We start from the raw sequence: 18351 nt of genomic DNA on the forward strand, positions 1-18351 counted from the left end.
CAGACAAACTTTACAAACAAGCCTTTAGTTGCAGGTGAACGCCCAGAAACCTCATCCCACTCCGACGTATCCTCCGACGGGAGGGGTTCAATGAGTTGCAGTGGTTGGTAAACAAGCGCTTCTTTTATCAGAACACTTACATCCAAAAACCTACGACGACAGAAGCTCAAAAAACATTACCTTCACGCCTCCCGAACACTCTCGCACCTGCACACCCCGCTCTGTCAGCCAAAACACATTCACAGCCAGTAAGAAATAACAGAACTCTGAACATTCCTCTCAACAGCACTGCAGGACGTTTTAGTTAGAGAAACACCCTGGTGATGGTAAACGTCTGTTTACGCCACACGAGCCTGCAATATAACAAACTGCTCACATCAATTCCTTGTGTATAAAAAAAAGAAACAGAATTTATTGCACAACAAAAAACACCCACATCATTCACGGCAATCACGAAATCACACAGAAAACAAGCATCAACATAAATACAACATTTGTGACTCGCTACAATATGTACTATATACTGCTCAGAAAAATAAAGGGAACAGTAAAACAACATGATGAAACTCCAAGTCGAACGCACTTGTGTGAAATCAAACTGTCCACTTAGGAAGAAACACTGATTAATTTTGACTCGTTTTCAGGACGTTACATCAACGTTGGATCAGCCTGTCGTGTGTTTACCCACTAACATTTTGATTCCAGACCTCAATGGGTTCATCAATTTGATTTCTATTGATCATTTCTGTGTGATTTGTTGTCGGCACATTCAACTGCGTAAAGAACAAAATATTTGATAATAATATTTCATTCATCAAGATCTAGGATGCTTTTTTGTCGTGTTCCCTTGATTTTTTTGAGCCGTGAGTATAGAGTGCATCGGAAAAAAGCAGTCTTTAACACACACACGCTCATACTTCAGCGTGGGTGAAAGGGATGGGGGCCGGCGTTACTGGGTCTTCAGCGCCCTCTAGCGGTGAGAGCTGGAACTGCAGGCGTGTGTGGCGGCGGGTGAGGAAACAGGACACACTCTTTCCTGGTCGCTCACAAACGCTCACCTCTTTCTTCAGTCTGGCTTCAACGACTCCTTCCCGTAGCTCCATTGTGTGTCTCATCAGCTTCATTTGTCAGAAGAACATCTCCCTTGTTCTTCACCATGGCCACCAGCACACCTCAAACATCTGCAGCTCAGTTGTTTTTTTAAGTGTAATTCTAAATTTAGAGCATGTTGATTTTGGAACATCGACATAAAAACATGTAGAATGTTCGTGTCTTTTCTGAGGGGAAACTGAAAGAGCTTGCCTTAAGAAGGACGGGCACATGGAGATGAATAAAACAACAAACAAATTTAAACAGTGGAGTTGCGAGAGTGTGTGGGCTGGCGCATGCGCACAACTCCAGAAGTGGCGGTACCACATGACGTCATCCTCCTCGGTCCACAGCGGTGTTGCCAGATAATCCTGACAATGAGAAAAAACCCTTCCTGAAACCTGACTGCAAACCGGGTAATACAGAAACATGCTGAACAGGAAACGCGTCAGGAGACGCAAGAAGATCTTTTAATTCATTCATTGTATTTTTTCAAGCATTCAAATCGGTAATCTCTTTCAGGAGTGACCTGGACATGAGAGGACGAAAGGAGGAAACACCACCAATCTGGCAACAAGCTCTTTTTGTGAACATCTGACACATTGTTGGGAAACTCTGAAGCAGCCCGCTGGTGAAAAAGAATAAAAACACCAGCAGTAAAATATATTTCTGGCGATGACACAGTGAAGAGGACATGAAGAAGAAGGAAGGATGAAAAGTAACTATGTGTGAGTTCAGTGTCTGTTGATGGAAGAAGCTTCAAATGATGAAATCATTCAAATTCAACCACACAGTTCATCCTTGTCACTTCATGGTATGAGCTTTGTCATGTTTGACACACACACACACAGACACACACACACACACACACACACAAAGTGCTCAAATGTCAAAAATGTGCAACACGAGAGACAGCAGTGTGGAAATGTCAGTATCTCTACTTCTTTGTAGAGACTTGGTTACTGAGCTGTTCTCCTTCCTTCAGGATGACTTGAGGATCTTCTGAACCATTTTCCTTCTCAGTCCTTCCTCTGAAACATCTACTGATCCACGGCCGTGACGGTCGGGTCCGGCTGAGCCGGATGGGGCGCCGTAGATGAAGTTGAATCGCAAACCTCACCTGATTCAGACATGCTCGGTTCGGGGTCACCAATGTGGCGTCTCAAAGACGAAATAATGGTGGAGGCGTAGAGGAGTTCGGTTCTTTAATTTTAAACACCAACAAAATACAACTGGAACTTGAACATCCGGGATCAACTTAATATACACGGCTTAAATCAGGTACTCTGATATCCGTCTGGTCCACAAAATCTTCCATAACGCCGCCCCGCCTCCTCTTAACCCTCTCAGGCTCAAATTAAGTTGTAGTTGCAGGAAAAATCTGATATTTGGCTGTCGCAAATCTGCAACATCTGCCTGGAGAAGGTTAAAAACTACATCAAGCCTCGCTCCCAACTCACAAGTCGAGTGCTAAGGTCGGTGTCTAGAGGAGACTGCAATGTTCCTAAGAGAAAGTCTGCTTTTTCCTGTAAAGCCATAAAAGAATGGAATGTGCTTCCAGAAAATCTTAAGAACATGACTGATTTTCACACCTTTACACATGTTGTTAAAAATTGGATTCTGCAGCACCAAACATGCTCACACTAACAATACCAGACGGGTCCCAGATGACCAAAGTCATAATATTACAACAATATCACAACAATAGCACTTTCAACTTGCAAAATACATATTTGATTGCCTGTTTATATATTATATAGTTATTTTATTGCCTATCTGTACATTTTATATATATTGTCTATTTTGCACAGTTTTATATTTGTATTGTCCAGGACTACAGATGGAAATTAGCTATGAGCTACAATCTAGTACAAACATCTCTGCCTCTGTGCTTAATGTAATTGTACACTGTCCTAATAAACTTCTAAACAAACAAACAAACCACGCGCAACGACTCCCGGGAAGAAAAATTGGAGCCTTTTTCTTTATAAAAATAAATAGAAATGCAAGGAGAAAACACACAAACACACAATCTTGGCCTTCAACTAATCGTTTGTTCGTCTTAAAATCTTTAACCTCCAAGAGCCACAAAACCCTTTAGACACGTCAAGTGAAGATGGTTACTGTGGTTTGTCCGTTTTTGCGGCCTCCGCCACGGGACAGGACCTTGTTGTCCCGGTGTGTTCAGATGTGACAAAGTTGGGTGCACTTTTGCCATCACGTGATGCGTTCCCACGCAAAAAGACGCTGAAAGTTCCCGTCAAAGAAAATACGGAGCATCTTCTTGAGTCCTTCTCATATTTAGAAAAAGTGTGTGTGAGAGTGTGTTTACCCGTGCAGACCTTCCTCTGAAAACTCTCCCGACCTCTTTAAGGATATTTCCTATTCTAAAAAAAGTCAAATATGTGTGTGTGCGTCGGTGAATGGGACGGGGCCGCCGTCACTGAGCCTCCAGCGCCCTGTAGCGGAGGAATGAAGCTGATGAAACACACAGTGGAGCTATGGGGAGGAGACCTGGAAGCCAGACTGAAGATGGAGGTGAGCGTTTGTGAGGGGCCAGAAAAGAGTGTGTTCTGTTTCCTCACTTAACGTAACACATCGGTACCAGTCCTATCGGCTGATCCCCAAGACGAAAACTTTCCCAACCGACCGCGTTGAGGGGCAATCCGAGTCCAGAAATCAATATGGAGAAAAGCGGAAACAAAATAAAAAAAGTGGAGGAAAGAAAGGCGCATGCGCACAACTCCACATGAGACGGCGACACTGTTACGTCATCCTGGCGACTCGTAGAAATAAGTTTAAACGGGACCGCAAACTGAGTGTAACAGAAACATTTTGAACATGAAACACATCCCTTAGCCCACAAGGTTATTAGTCATCTATCGATTGTGTTCATTTTGGGACATGTGGACAAGAAAACACCATAAAAATTCAATGCATTCTTATCAAAAATAGAAGGTCCGTGTTTAAAAAAGAAGACTACAATCCAAGGGCATAACAAACACACACACACGTAAATGCTGTGATATACAAAAGGCGGCGTCTGCTGCTACGTCAAAGAGTCTAGGCGGAGTTTGGAAGCGGTTCTCCTTCCTTCAGGGGTACTTGAGGACCTTCTAAACCATTTTCCTTCGCAGTCTTTCTTCTGAAACATCTACTGATCCGTTCGTGGATGGATTTCCGTCCCTTGATTGCTAAAACAACCAAAACAGAAACGCAGATCAAACCCAAACCCAAAGCCACCACCCAATATGGAGGTGGAAGGAATAAAGGGTTCTGCAAGGGGTCGCTCCATTTCTGACTGACTGGGTTCTTCAGCCTGCAGGAGAACTTCTCAACCTTCTGGATGATGTTGTTGTTGGAGACAGTGATGTCTTTTGTATCATTCTCCAGTTGAACATCTCCCAGTCTCCACAGGTAGCTGACAGGTCCCACATTCTCAGTGTTTGCGTCGCAGCTCAAGGTGCATTTCTCCGATTTAGGACCACAGGATGGTGGATCGACGCTCACCGTGGGCTTCGGTACCTCCTCGATCATCTGGACCCTGTATTGATCCTGAAGAGCCCGGCGGTTGAACTCCAGTGTGAAGTTCCCAGCGTCGTATTTAGTGGCATTCCTGATTTCCAGCTCCCCAGAACTGAGGTTCAAGGTTGTCCGGCCCTTAAAGCTCCGATAACAAACCACATCCAGTTTGTCTTTCACCCACTCGCACACCAGGTTCCCGTCCAGCTTCCACGTGATGTCTCGCATTTCCTCAAAGATGGACGGATTCAGCCGCAGCTCCGCTCCTTCCTTGAAGTACAGCGACGTGACGGTGAAGGAGAAACACTGAGGCGCCGCTAAAAGCAGCGAGAAGAACCGGAAAGTTGTTTCTTTCTGCATGTTGGCTTCAGGAACAACGAGGTTCTGCTCAACTCTGAGCAAACCAAATACTTCGGTCCAACTTTAAACCGATTTCAAAATCCAAATGGCGGGTTAAATTTCGGTTACGATTTTAAGGTCTTTCCTGTAACACCCTATCGTGTTGCCAGATCTTTCTGAAGATTTGAAAAGAAGACGCCAAACTTGGTTAACCAAAACATGCTGAACAAGAAACACGTCGATGAGCCCATGAAGTTTTTTTCATTTAATCATTTAATTGATCCAACCAGGTAAAACCCCCATTGATATCAACATCTCAGTTACAGGAGTGACCTGGAGAAACGAAGAAGAAATACGGAAACACCACCAATCTGGCAACAACACATCCGCTCCGGTTCCCCTGAGAAGAACAAACTGAGCGTTTTCTTTGTAAAAAAAAAAAAAAAAAAAAAAAAGCTGCAAAGTCCTACCTTGATGCCATGATCATATCCCACATTTTATGTTGCATATCATCCTGGTCTCAGGATAAGATAAGATTAGATTAGATTAACTTTATTAATCCCGAAGGAAATTATTGTGCCAGAGTTACAGAAAATATAACAGTAATAAATGATAAAAAGAAAAAGGCAGAATTAGAAATAAAAATAAACTATAAACTATAAAGTGTCTCAGTGAAACAATAAAGTCTCTTAGTAAACAAGTGATACAACTCTAAGTGTCTTAGTAACAAGTGAGGTAAGGAGTGCACAATAGTATGATGAAAGGAAAAATTGTAGTGTAGCTGTTATGAAATGAAATATTGCACAGTGAAATGAAATAGTTGAAATGAAATAATGAAATGAAAGTTGTTCTAATCTTATCTTATCTTATCTTATCTTAGCCTGAGACCAGGATGATATGCAACATAAAATGTGGGAAATGATCATGGCATCAAGGTAGGACTTTGCAGCTTCTAGTGATAGCGCGTTCCTGATATGTCGGAAGTTCGAAATGTTAAACTTCAAGGCATTACAGGTCTTTTTAATATGATTTTTAAAACTAAGGGTCCAATATGACACCTAGATATTTGACCTCTGCAGCGTTTTTGATCATATGGTTATTTACTTGAATATTTGGGAAGACATTCTGAGTTTTTTTTGTTTGAGAAACACATTGTGAGCGTTTTCTCAGTGTTCAATGCAAGGCATGAGTTGTTGAGCCACTCTAGTGCATTTGCCATCGTGATGGATAGTTTGGCAGCAACAGAATTAGCATCAGAACTGTGCGCAAAAAAGACCGTATCATCAGCATACATTAAGATTTCTACATCGCTGCAGATGGAGGGCAGGTCATTCATGTATAGACTGAAAAGTAATGGCCCTCGAACGGACCCTTGGGGCAGGCCTGTTGTACAGGCTGTAAACGGTGAGGTTTTAGTTTTTATTTTGACGCATTGATAACGGTTCGCTAGGTATGATTGAAACCAATTCGTGGTATTTGCTGATAAGTGAAAATTGTGCATTTTGGACAAAAGCATAGAGTGGTTTACTGTTTCAAATGCCTTGCGAAGATCCAGAAAGACGGCCCCGACCACCCCTCCTTTGTCAAGACTGGATTTGATCAGCTCGAGGAAATAGCAGCATGTTGTGTCGGTGGAATGGTTTGATCGGAAGTTTCCAGCTTTAAAAATAGGTGTCATGTGTGTGACGGCAGGTGAGGAAACAGGACACACTCTCTCCTGGACACTCACAAACGCTCACGTCTGTCTTCAGTCTGGCTTCCACGACTGTTAAATGCAGGTCATTTACATTCAAAAAAATCTCAAACCGGCCACAAACACTACAGCCTGCTGTTACCTTGGCAACAAAGCTATTTCAACACAGGTAAATAAGGAGTACGGCTTGGTCGACTAAATCTGCAATGACAGGGTTCTGTGCCGTCCAAAGAAAAATATTGGGCAAATTCCGTGTCATTTTGTCTACCTTTCCTTTGGGCCGCTCCCTGCTGGAGTCGCCACAGCCAATCATCTTCCTCCATGTAATTCCCGCCAATCCAGTCACTTCCTGTCCTTTCCCTCCATCCAATCGTCCTTCCACCCAGATCTTCGAAGTCAGCTGTGCATTGAAGCCAACTGGCTTTTTAGAACTAAAGCAAAAGCCAAACCCTCCACCTCCGCTTTGCTTGTCAAAAAGTCACATTACCAGGATGGCAAGCATCAGTCCAGCCGCATTTTCTTCCATGGGTTTTGAGACTTTTTTTCTGCATGTTTTTGTTTGGTTATTTGTGTTTGTTTTTTTGTCCTTGTCTACAAAACACAGGCGTCCTTCTCCCTGAGGAGAGACATGAGGTCCAAACAGGTCGTCTCCTCTGTGCTACGAGGTCAAAGTCTCAGTTTTACAGTTCATTCTCGCCTGGGTTACTGAGCGGGTTTACTTCCGCCTTGGTTGCTTCAGGACTATTTTCCCTCACAGTCCTTCCACTCAAACATGTACTGATTTTTTGATGGAAACATTTTCGTTTCCAAATTACGAAAACAACCAAACACAAAACCCCCAACACCACAAACACCACCAACACCCAAACCCAATATACAGGTGGAAGGAATAAAGGGTTCTGCAAGGGGTCGCTCCATTTCTGACTGACTGGGTTCTTCAGCCTGCAGGAGAACTTCTCAGCCTTCTGGATGCTGTTGCCATTGTAGACAGTGATGTCTTTCCTGTCAATATCCCACTCATCATCTCCCAGTCTCCACAGGTAGCTGACAGGTTCCACATTCTCAGTGTTTCCGTCGCAGCTCAAGGTGCATTTCTCGGATTCAGGACCACAGGATGGTGGACCGATGCTCACCGTGGGCTTCGGTACCTCCTCGATTATCTGCACCCTGTATTGATCCTGGAAAACCTTGTAGTTGAACTCCAGTGTGAAGATCCCAGCGTCTTCTTTAGTGGCATTCCTGATTTCCAGCTCCGCGGTTCTGGTGTTCAAGGTTGTCCGGCCTTCAAACCTCCGATAACAAACCACATCCAGTTTGTCTTTAACCCACTCGCACACCAAGTTCACGTCCACCAACCACGTGATGTCCCAGATCTCCTCTGAGATGGACGGATTCAGCCGCAGCTCCGCTCCTTCCTTGAAGAACAGCGACGTGACGGTGAAGGAGAAACACCGAGGCGCCGCTAAAAGCAGTGAGAAGAACCGGAAGGATGTTTCTTTCTCCATGTTGGCTTCAGGAACACAGGGGTTCTGTTCAACTCTGTGAAACCAGGAAGACTTCAGTGTTTAAGTTCTTTGGCCGGATGTCGACTGGTGATGTTACCTGAGAGGAACAATCAAAGTCTAATCCGTCAACTGCGATCCCTGCTCAAAGGGCCGGGCCGTTATATCCCTCTCATCCAATCAGCGGCGTTGTCAGGCAGGTCAGCCAGTCTGTTGTCCAATCACAACTCAAAAACCTGCAATATTTTAATAAAAACCTGCCCAGATCGTAAAACGAACCCAAACAGATAAAACAGGTTTTACGGGAACGAAGTGCAGGGCGAGGTTTGCATATACAATGCATTCCATCAAAAGGGACGGAAATAAAACAAATAAAGAAATAAATTACTTCAATTAAAAAGCAAACACACACACACACATTCAAATGTTTATCTGACAACAACACGTAAGACGAGAAATCCTGTGAAAACAAGTTCAGCTTTGATTTCTGTTCAGAGTTCACACACTCAAACTCTGACTGTGTTAAACACACATTAGGATCATGGAAATCTGTTAGTTGTTATTAAACACAGAAGCAGCAAAAAGATTTAAAAACACAGAGAATATAATACACACACACACACACACACACACACACACACACACACACACACACGGAGTGCTCTCAGGTCAGCTAACACTTGTGGTGGTTAAAAGTTGGCTCCTTAGCCATGAGATAAAAATCGAGGTTACACGATTTCAAAAATTTCAACTTGCAGAACAAGTTTGATGCATTTCTGTCCCCAAACACCTGAACTGTTTCACTTTCTGTATCACTGGAAGGAATTCTGTCTCTGCTTCTTCAAGTCAGGTTTCTCGGCCTCTCCTGTCACATTGCAAGTCACTTTGGATAAAAGCGTCTGCCAAATGACTGTAATATAACGTCATGTAACATAGAACAACCTTTTCTGTACCAGGGATCAGTTTCATGCATGCATGGCTATCAGACTTTTTAATTCCTCTTCCCTCAGTCACAGGGAATCTCCAAATCTTTGTAGTTAAGACCTTAAAACAGTTCAGACAATTTATATTTCATTGTATTTCTTATTCTTCCTTCATCCTACTATTATCTATTACTGTTATGTTTTTGCTTTAAACTCTGGCACAACAATTTCCTTCGGGATAAATAAAGTTGTTCTCATTCTCATTCTCTCATGAAAATGTTTCTATGGACCGGTGAGAGGCGCAGGGGTTCAAATGATAAGAACTTATCACTTCACAGTATTCAATCAGTAACATGAGAGGGAGGTGATATCTCACGGTCACACTGATGTTCTGCAGTGAGGATGCAGAGCTGTTTTTTCTGTTCGTGCCACCCCACTCTCTCAGCCAAAACACATTCACAGCCAGTAAGAAATAACAGAACTCTGAAATTTCTCCCAACAGCACTGCAGGACGGCTCCAGTTTAGTGTAGCATTTTAGTTAGAGAAACACCCTGGTGATGGTAAACGTCTGTTTAATGAGCACTAGCTGTTGTTGCCACAGCCACGCCACACAAGCCTGCAATATAACAAACTGTTCAGATCAATTCCAGGTAAATTAAAAAAAAAACAAACAGAATTTATTACACAACGAAAAACACCCACATCATTCCCGGCAATCACAATATCACACAGAAAACAAGCATCAACATAAACACACCATTTGTGACTCGCTACAATATGTACTATACACTGCTCAGAAAAATAAAGAGAACACTATAACAACACGATGAAACTCCAAGTCGAACGCACTTGTGTGAAATCAAACTGTCCACTTAGGAAGAAACACGGATTAATTTTGACTCGTTTTCAGGACGTTATATCAACGTTGGATCAGCCTGTCGTGTATTTATCCACTTTCATTTGATTCCAGACCTCAATGGGTTCATCAATTTGATTTCTATTGATCATTTCTGTGTGATTTGTTGTCGGCACATTCAACTGCGTAAAGAACAAAGTATTTGATAATAATATTTCATTCATTCAGATCTAGGATGCTTTTTTTGTGTCCCCTTATTTTTTGAGCAGTGTGTATAGATTGCATCGGAAAAAAAGCAATCTAACACACACACACACACACACACACACTCATACGTCAGTGTGTGTCGTGACGTCACAGCGGCCGCCGCCACTGGGACTACAGCGCCCTCTAGCGGCGACAGTGTGAACTGCCGCTGTGTGACGGAAGGTGAGGAAACAGGACACACTCTTTCCTGGTCGCTCAAAAACGCTCACCTTTGTCTTCAGTCTGGCTTCCACGACTCCTTAGCTCTATTGTGTGTCAGCTTCATTCCTTCGAAGAACATCTCCCTTGTTCTTCACCATGGCCACCAGCACACCTCAAACATCTGCAGCTCTGTTGTTTTTTTAAGCGTAATTCTAAATTTAAAGAGCATGTTGATTTTGTAACATCGACACAAAAACATGTAGAATGTTCGTGTCTTTTCTGAGGGGAAACTGAAAGCGCTTGTCTTAAGAAGGACGGGCACATGGAGATGAATAAAACCATAAACAAATTTAAACGGTGGAGTAGCGCCAGCGTGCTGGCTGGCGCATGCGCACAACTCCAGAGGAGGCGGTGCCATATGACGTCATCCTCCTCAGTCTGACAGCGGTGTTGCCAGATAATCCCGACAATGAGGCAAAAACACTTCCTGAAACCTGACCGCAAACTGAGAAATACAGAAACATGCTGATCAAGAAACACACCAGGAGACCCACGAAGATCTTTTAATTCATTCATTGTATTTATTTAAGCAGGAAAAACTCCATTGAGATCGAAAATCTCTTTCAGGAGTGACCTGGACAAGAGAAGCCGAAAGGCGGAAACACGACCAATCTGGCAACGACACACCGACGATCCTGGGAAACACGTGGAGTTCCTTCTGTGAACATCTGAACATTAATAGTAAACACTGAAGCAGCCCGCTGGGGAAAGAGGAGAAAAACACCAACAGTAATGTATTTCTGGCGATGACACAGTGAAGAGGACATGAAGAAGAAGGAAGGATGAAAAGTAACAACGTGTGAGTTCAGTGTCTGTTGGTGGAAGAAGCTTCAAATGATGAAATCAATCAATTTCAACCACACAGTTCATCCTTTTCACTTCATGGTATGAGCTTTATCATGTTTCACACAAACACTCACACACACACACACACACACACACACAGACACACAGACACACACACACACACACACACACACATTAAGTGCTCAAATGTTAAAAATGTGCAACACGAGAGACAGCAGTGTGGAAATGTCAGTATCTCTACTTCTTTGTAGAGACTTGGTTACTGAGCGGTTCTCCTTCCTTCAGGTTGACTTGAGGATCTTCTGAACCATTTTCCTTCTCAGTCCTTCCTCTGAAACATCTACTGATCCACGGCCGTGACGGTCGGGTCCGGCTGAGCCGGATGGGGCGCCGTAGATGAAGTTGAATCGCAAACCTCACCTGATTCAGACATGCTCAGTTCGGGGTCACCAATGTGGCATTTCAAAGACGAAATAATGGCGGAGGCGTAGAGGAGTTCAGTTCTTTAAATTTAAACACCAACAAAATACAACTGGAACTTGAACATCCGGGATCAACTTAATATACGCGGCTTAAATCAGGTACTCTGATATCCGTCTGGTCCACAAAATCTTCCATAACGCCGCCCCGCCTCCTCTTAAGACCTACATCAAGCCTCGCTCCCAACTCACAAGTCGAGTGCGAAGGTCGGTGTCGAGAGGAGACTGCAATGTTCCTAAGAGAAAGTCTGCTTTTTCCTGTAAAGCCATAAAAGAATGGAATGTGCTTCCAGAAAATCTTAAGAACATGACTGATTTTCACACCTTTACACAGGTTGTTAAAAATTGGATTCTGCAGCACCAAACATGCTCACACTAACAATACCAGACGGGTCCCAGATGACCAAAGTCATAATATTACAACAATATCACAACAATAGCACTTTCAACTTGCAAAATACAATTTGATTGCCTGTTTATATATTGTATAATTATTTTATTGCCTATCTGTACATTTTATATCTTTTGTCTATTTTGCAGTTTTATATTTGTATTGCCCAGGACTACAGATGGAAATTAGCTATGAGCTACAATCTGGTACAAACATCTCTGTCTCTGTGCTTAATGTAATTGTACACTGTCCTAATAAACTTCTAAACAAACAAACAAACCACGCGCGACGACTCCCGGGAAGAAAAATTGGAGCCTTTTTCTTTATAAAAATAAATAGAAATGCAAGGAGAAAACACACAAACACACAATCTTGGCCTTCAACTAATCGTTTGTTCGTCTTAAAATCTTTAACCTCCGAGAGCCACAAAACCCTTTAGACACGTCAAGTGAAGATGGTTACTGTGGTTTGTCCGTTTTTGCGGCCTCCGCCACGGGACCGGACCTTGTTGTCCCGGTGTGTTCAGATGTGATCCAAGAAAAACATCAGAGCTGTCAGGAACTGATTAAGCAATGAGTGGTTAATTAGAGGTCAAGAAATACACTTGCGTGTAATGAATGTCACCGCGAGGGGATCGTTCGCCCTCTCTAGACGTCCGCTGAGCCGCGTCCAGTCGGATGTGCAGATGAGGAGGTTTCGGCCCCACTCTCAGGGAGTGGCAGTGATTTATTCCACTGTCTCGATGGTCAAGGTTACTTCCTAATAAGGAGTTGTTTTTCACACTCTTTGGAAGTGGGCAACTAGGTACCAGGCTGTGTCTTGGACTGGGCCTCCGGGCCTTCGGGATACGTCATTGCTAGTGCACTGGGGGTGTTAGTGGAAAAATACAAAGTCGGGTGCACTTTTGCCATCACGTGATGCATTCCCACGCAAAAAGACGCTGAAAGTTCCCGTCAAAGAAAATACGGAGCATCTTCTTGAGTCCTTCTCATATTTAGAAAAAGTGTGTGTGAGAGTGTGTTTACCCGTGCAGACCTTCCTCTGAAAACTCTCCCGACCTCTTTACGGATATTTCCTATTCTAAAAAAAGTCAAACGTGTGTGTGTGCGTCGGTGAATGGGACAAAGCCGCCGTCACTGAGCCTCCAGCGCCCTGTAGCGGAGGAATGAAGCTGATGAAACACACAGTGGAGCTATGGGGAGGAGACCTGGAAGCCAGACTGAAGATGGAGGTGAGCGTTTGTGAGGGGCCAGAAAAGAGTGTGTTCTGTTTCCTCACCTAACGTAATACACACACCATACATATCTGCTGCAGTTCGCACTCCAACCGCTAGAGGGAGCTCAGAGCCGGCGGCCCCGTCACATTCTGCTGAATCACTTGGTGATTCAGTTACGACACATGTTACGTCTCCTGGCGACTCGTCGAAATAAGTTTAAACGGAACCGCAAACTGAGTGTAACAGAAACATTTTGAACATGAAACACATCCCTGAGCCCACAAGGTCATTAGTCATCTATCGATTGTGTTCATTTTGGGACAAGTGGACAAGAAAACACCGTAAAAATTCAATGCATTCTTATCAAAAATAGAAGGTCCGTGTTTAAAAAAGAAGACTACAATCCAAGGGCATAACAAACAAACACACACACACGCAAATGCTGTCGTATAAACAAGGCAGAGTCTGCTGCTATGTCAAAGAGTCTAGGCGGAGTTTGGAAGCGGTTCTCCTTCCTTCAGGGGTACTTGAGGACCTTCTAAACCATTTTCCTTCGCAGTCTTTCTTCTGAAACATCTACTAATCCTTTCGTGGATGGATTTCCGTCCCTTGATTGCTAAAACAACCAAAACAGAAACGCAGATCAAACCCAAAACCAAACCCACCACCCAATATGGAGGTGGAGGGAATAAAGGGTTCTGCAAGGCGTCGCTCCATTTCTGACTGACTGGGTTCTTCAGCCTGCAGGAGAACTTCTCAACCTTCTGGATGATGTTGTTGTTGGAGACGGTGATGTCTTTTGTATCATTCTCCAGTTGAACATCTCCCAGTCTCCACAGGTAGCTGACAGGTCCCACATTCTCAGTGTTTGCGTCGCAGCTCAAGGTGCATTTCTCCGATTCAGGACCACAGGATGGTGGATCGATGCTCACCGTGGGCTTCGGTACCTCCTCGATCATCTGGACCCTGTATTGATCCTGAAGAGCCCAGCGGTTGAACTCCAGTGTGAAGTTCCCAGCGTCGTATTTACTGGCATTCCTGATTTCCAGCTCCCCAGAACTGATATTTACGGTTGTCCGGCCTTTAAAGCTCCGATAACAAACCAAATCCAGTTTGTCTTTCACCCACTCGCACACCAGGTTCCTGTCCAGCTTCCACGTGATGGCCCAGATCTCCTCTGAGATGGACGGATTCAGCCGCAGCTCCGCTCCTTCCTTGAAGTACAGCGACGTGACGGTGAAGGAGAAACACTGAGGCGCCGCTAAAAGCAGCGTGAAGAACCAGAAGGCTGTGTGTTTCTCCATGTTGAACTCCAGGAACGCGCCGACTTACCACCAACTCGTCTGGGAACGACCGTTCAGGCGAGCGAGCCGGCTTCCTGAGGCATCGAAAGGGTTAGCGTGGTTTATTCCTCTTGAAGCTCACACGATTGGGATGGGCGTGGCGTGTTCGGTGACAAAATGTCGACCGCAATGAGTGTTATTCAACACAGAAGCAGTAAAAAGGTTTAAAAACACCAAGAATACACACACACACACAGTGATCTGTGATCATTATCACATCTGATAATGTGCAGTCAACAACTTCTAACCGAAATAACCCGTTTTCTAAAATCTTGTATCTCTGAGGACGACGGCTTCCTTATCAGCAGGAAGCAGATGGTTTGCAAAAACGCGCCATAATCAACTACATGCTGGGCTGACAGGTCCCACATTCTCAGTGTTTCCGTCGCAGCTCAAGGTGCATTTCTCCGATTTAGGACCACAGGATGGTGGATCTACGCTCACCGTGGGCTACGGTACCTCCTCGATCATCTGGGCCCTGTATTGATCCTGAAGAGCCCGGTGGTTGAGATCCAGTGTGAAGATCCCAGCGTCGAATTTAGTGGCATTCCTGATTTCCAGCTCCGCGGTTCTGGTGTTCAAAGTTGTCCGGCCTTTAAGCCTTGAATAACAAACCACATCCAGTTTGTCTTTCACCCATTCGCACACCAAGTTCCCGTCCAGCTTCCAGGTGATGTCCCAGATCTCCTCTGAGATGGACGGATTCAGCCGCAGCTCCGCTCCTTCCTTGAAGTACAGCGACGTGACGGTGAAGGAGAAACACTGAGGCGCCGCTAAAAGCAGCGAGAAGAACCGGAAAGTTGTTTCTTTCTGCATGTTGGCTTCAGGAACAACGAGGTTCTGCTCAACTCTGAGCAAACCAAATACTTCGGTCCAACTTTAAACCGATTTCAAAATCCAAATGGCGGATTAGATTTCGGTTACGATTTTAAGGTATGTCCTGTAACACCCTATCATGTTGCCAGATCTTTCTGAAGATTTGAAAAGAAGACGTCAAACTTGGTTAACCAAAACATGCTGAACAAGAAACACGTCGATGACCCCATGAAGTTTTTTTCATTTAATCATTTAATTGATCCAACCAGGTAAAACCCCCATTGATATCAACATCTCAGTTACAGGAGTGACCTGGAGAAACGAAGAAGAAATACGGAAACACCACCAATCTGGCAACAATACATCCGCTCCGGTTCCCCTGAGAAGAACAAACTGAGCGTTTTCTTTGTAAAAAAAAAAAAGCTGCAAAGTCCTACCTTGATGCCATGATCATATCCCACATTTTATGTTGCATATCATCCTGGTCTCAGGATAAGATAAGATTAGATTAGATTAACTTTATTAATCCCGAAGGAAATTATTGTGCCAGAGTTACAGAAAATATAACAGTAATAAATAATAAAAAGAAAAAGGCAGAATTAGAAATAAAAATAAACTATAAACTATAAAGTGTCTCAGTGAAACTATAAAGTCTCTTAGTAAACAAGTGATACAACTCTAAGTGTCTTAGTAACAAGTGAGGTAAGGAGTGCACAATAGTATGATGAAAGGAAAAATTGTAGTGTAGCTGTTATGAAATGAAATATTGCACAGTGAAATGAAATATCGCAAAGTTGTTCTAATCTTATCTTATCTTATCTTATCTTATCTTAGCCTGAGACCAGGATGATATGCAACATAAAATGTGGGATATGATCATGGCATCAAGGTAGGACTTTGCAGCTTCTAGTGATAGCGCGTTCCTGATATGTTGGAAGTTCGAAATGTTGAACTTCAAGGCATTACAGGTCTTTTTAATATGATTTTTAAAACTAAGTGAAGGGTCCAATATGACACCTAGATATTTGACCTCTTCAGCGTTTTTGATCATATGGTTACTTACTTGAATATTTGGGAAGACATTCTGAGTTTTTTTGTTTGAGAAACACATTGTGAGCGTTTTCTCAGTGTTCAATGCAAGGCATGAGTTGTTGAGCCACTCTAGTGCATTTGCCATCGTGATGGATAGTTTGGCAGCAACAGAATTAGCATCAGAACCGTGCGCAAAAAAGACCGTATCATCAGCATACATTAAGATTTCTACATCGCTGCAGATGGAGGGCAGGTCATTCATGTATAGACTGAAAAGTAATGGCCCTCGAACGGACCCTTGGGGCAGGCCTGTTGTACAGGCTGTAAACGGTGAGGTTTTAGTTTTTATTTTGACGCATTGATAACGGTTCGCTAGGTATGATTGAAACCAATTCGTGGTATTTGCTGATAAGTGAAAATTGTGCATTTTGGACAAAAGCATAGAGTGGTTTACTGTTTCAAATGCCTTGCGAAGATCCAGAAAGACGGCCCCGACCACCCCTCCTTTGTCAAGACTGGATTTGATCAGCTCGAGGAAATAGCAGCATGTTGTGTCGGTGGAATGGTTTGATCGGAAGCCAAACTGCATAGGATGTAACATGTTTCCATTGTCCAGGTGATCAATCAGCTGTTCAGCAACAATTTTTTCAATAACTTTTGAGACAACTGGGAGGATGCCAATCGGTCTGTAGTTCTTAATGTCTTTACAGTTTCCAGCTTTAAAAATAGGTGTCATGTGTGTGACGGAAGGTGAGGAAACAGGACACACTCTCTCCTGGACACTCACAAACGCTCACGTCTGTCTTCAGTCTGGCTTCCACGACTGTTAAATGCAGGTCATTTACATTCAAAAAAATCTCAAACCGGCCAAAAACACTACAGCCTGCTGTTACCTTGGCAACAAAGCTATTTCAACACAGGTAAATAAGGAGTACGGCTTGGTCGACTAAATCTGCAATGACAGGGTTCTGTGCCGTCCAAAGAAAAATATTGGGCAAATTCCGTGTCATTTTGTCTACCTTTCCTTTGGGCCGCTCCCTGCTGGAGTCGCCACAGCCAATCATCTTCCTCCATGTAATTCCCGCCAATCCAGTCACTTCCTGTCCTTTCCCTCCATCCAATCGTCCTTCCACCCAGATCTTCGAAGTCAGCTGTGCATTGAAGCCAACTGGCTTTTTAGAACTAAAGCAAAAGCCAAACCCTCCACCTCCGCTTTGCTTGTCAAAAAGTCACATTACCAGGATGGCAAGCATCAGTCCAGCCGCATTTTCTTCCATGGGTTTTGAGACTTTTTTTCTGCATGTTTTTGTTTGGTTATTTGTGTTTGTTTTTTTGTCCTTGTCTACAAAACACAGGCGTCCTTCTCCCTGAGGAGAGACATGAGGTCCAAACAGGTCGTCTCCTCTGTGCTACGAGGTCAAAGTCTCAGTTTTACAGTTCATTCTCGCCTGGGTTACTGAGCGGGTTTACTTCCGCCTTGGTTGCTTCAGGACTATTTTCCCTCACAGTCCTTCCACTCAAACATGTACTGATTTTTTGATGGAAACATTTTCGTTTCCAAATTACGAAAACAACCAAACACAAAACCCCCAACACCACAAACACCACCAACACCCAAACCCAATATACAGGTGGAAGGAATAAAGGGTTCTGCAAGGGGTCGCTCCATTTCTGACTGACTGGGTTCTTCAGCCTGCAGGAGAACTTCTCAGCCTTCTGGATGCTGTTGCCATTGTAGACAGTGATGTCTTTCCTGTCAATATCCCACTCATCATCTCCCAGTCTCCACAGGTAGCTGACAGGTTCCACATTCTCAGTGTTTCCGTCGCAGCTCAAGGTGCATTTCTCGGATTCAGGACCACAGGATGGTGGAC

This window comes from Fistularia commersonii, chromosome 2 (assembly GCF_037954325.1).
Source record: "Fistularia commersonii isolate RoL2024-O1a breed Wild chromosome 2, RoL_Fcom_v1.0, whole genome shotgun sequence".
NCBI lineage: Eukaryota > Metazoa > Chordata > Actinopteri > Syngnathiformes > Fistulariidae > Fistularia > Fistularia commersonii.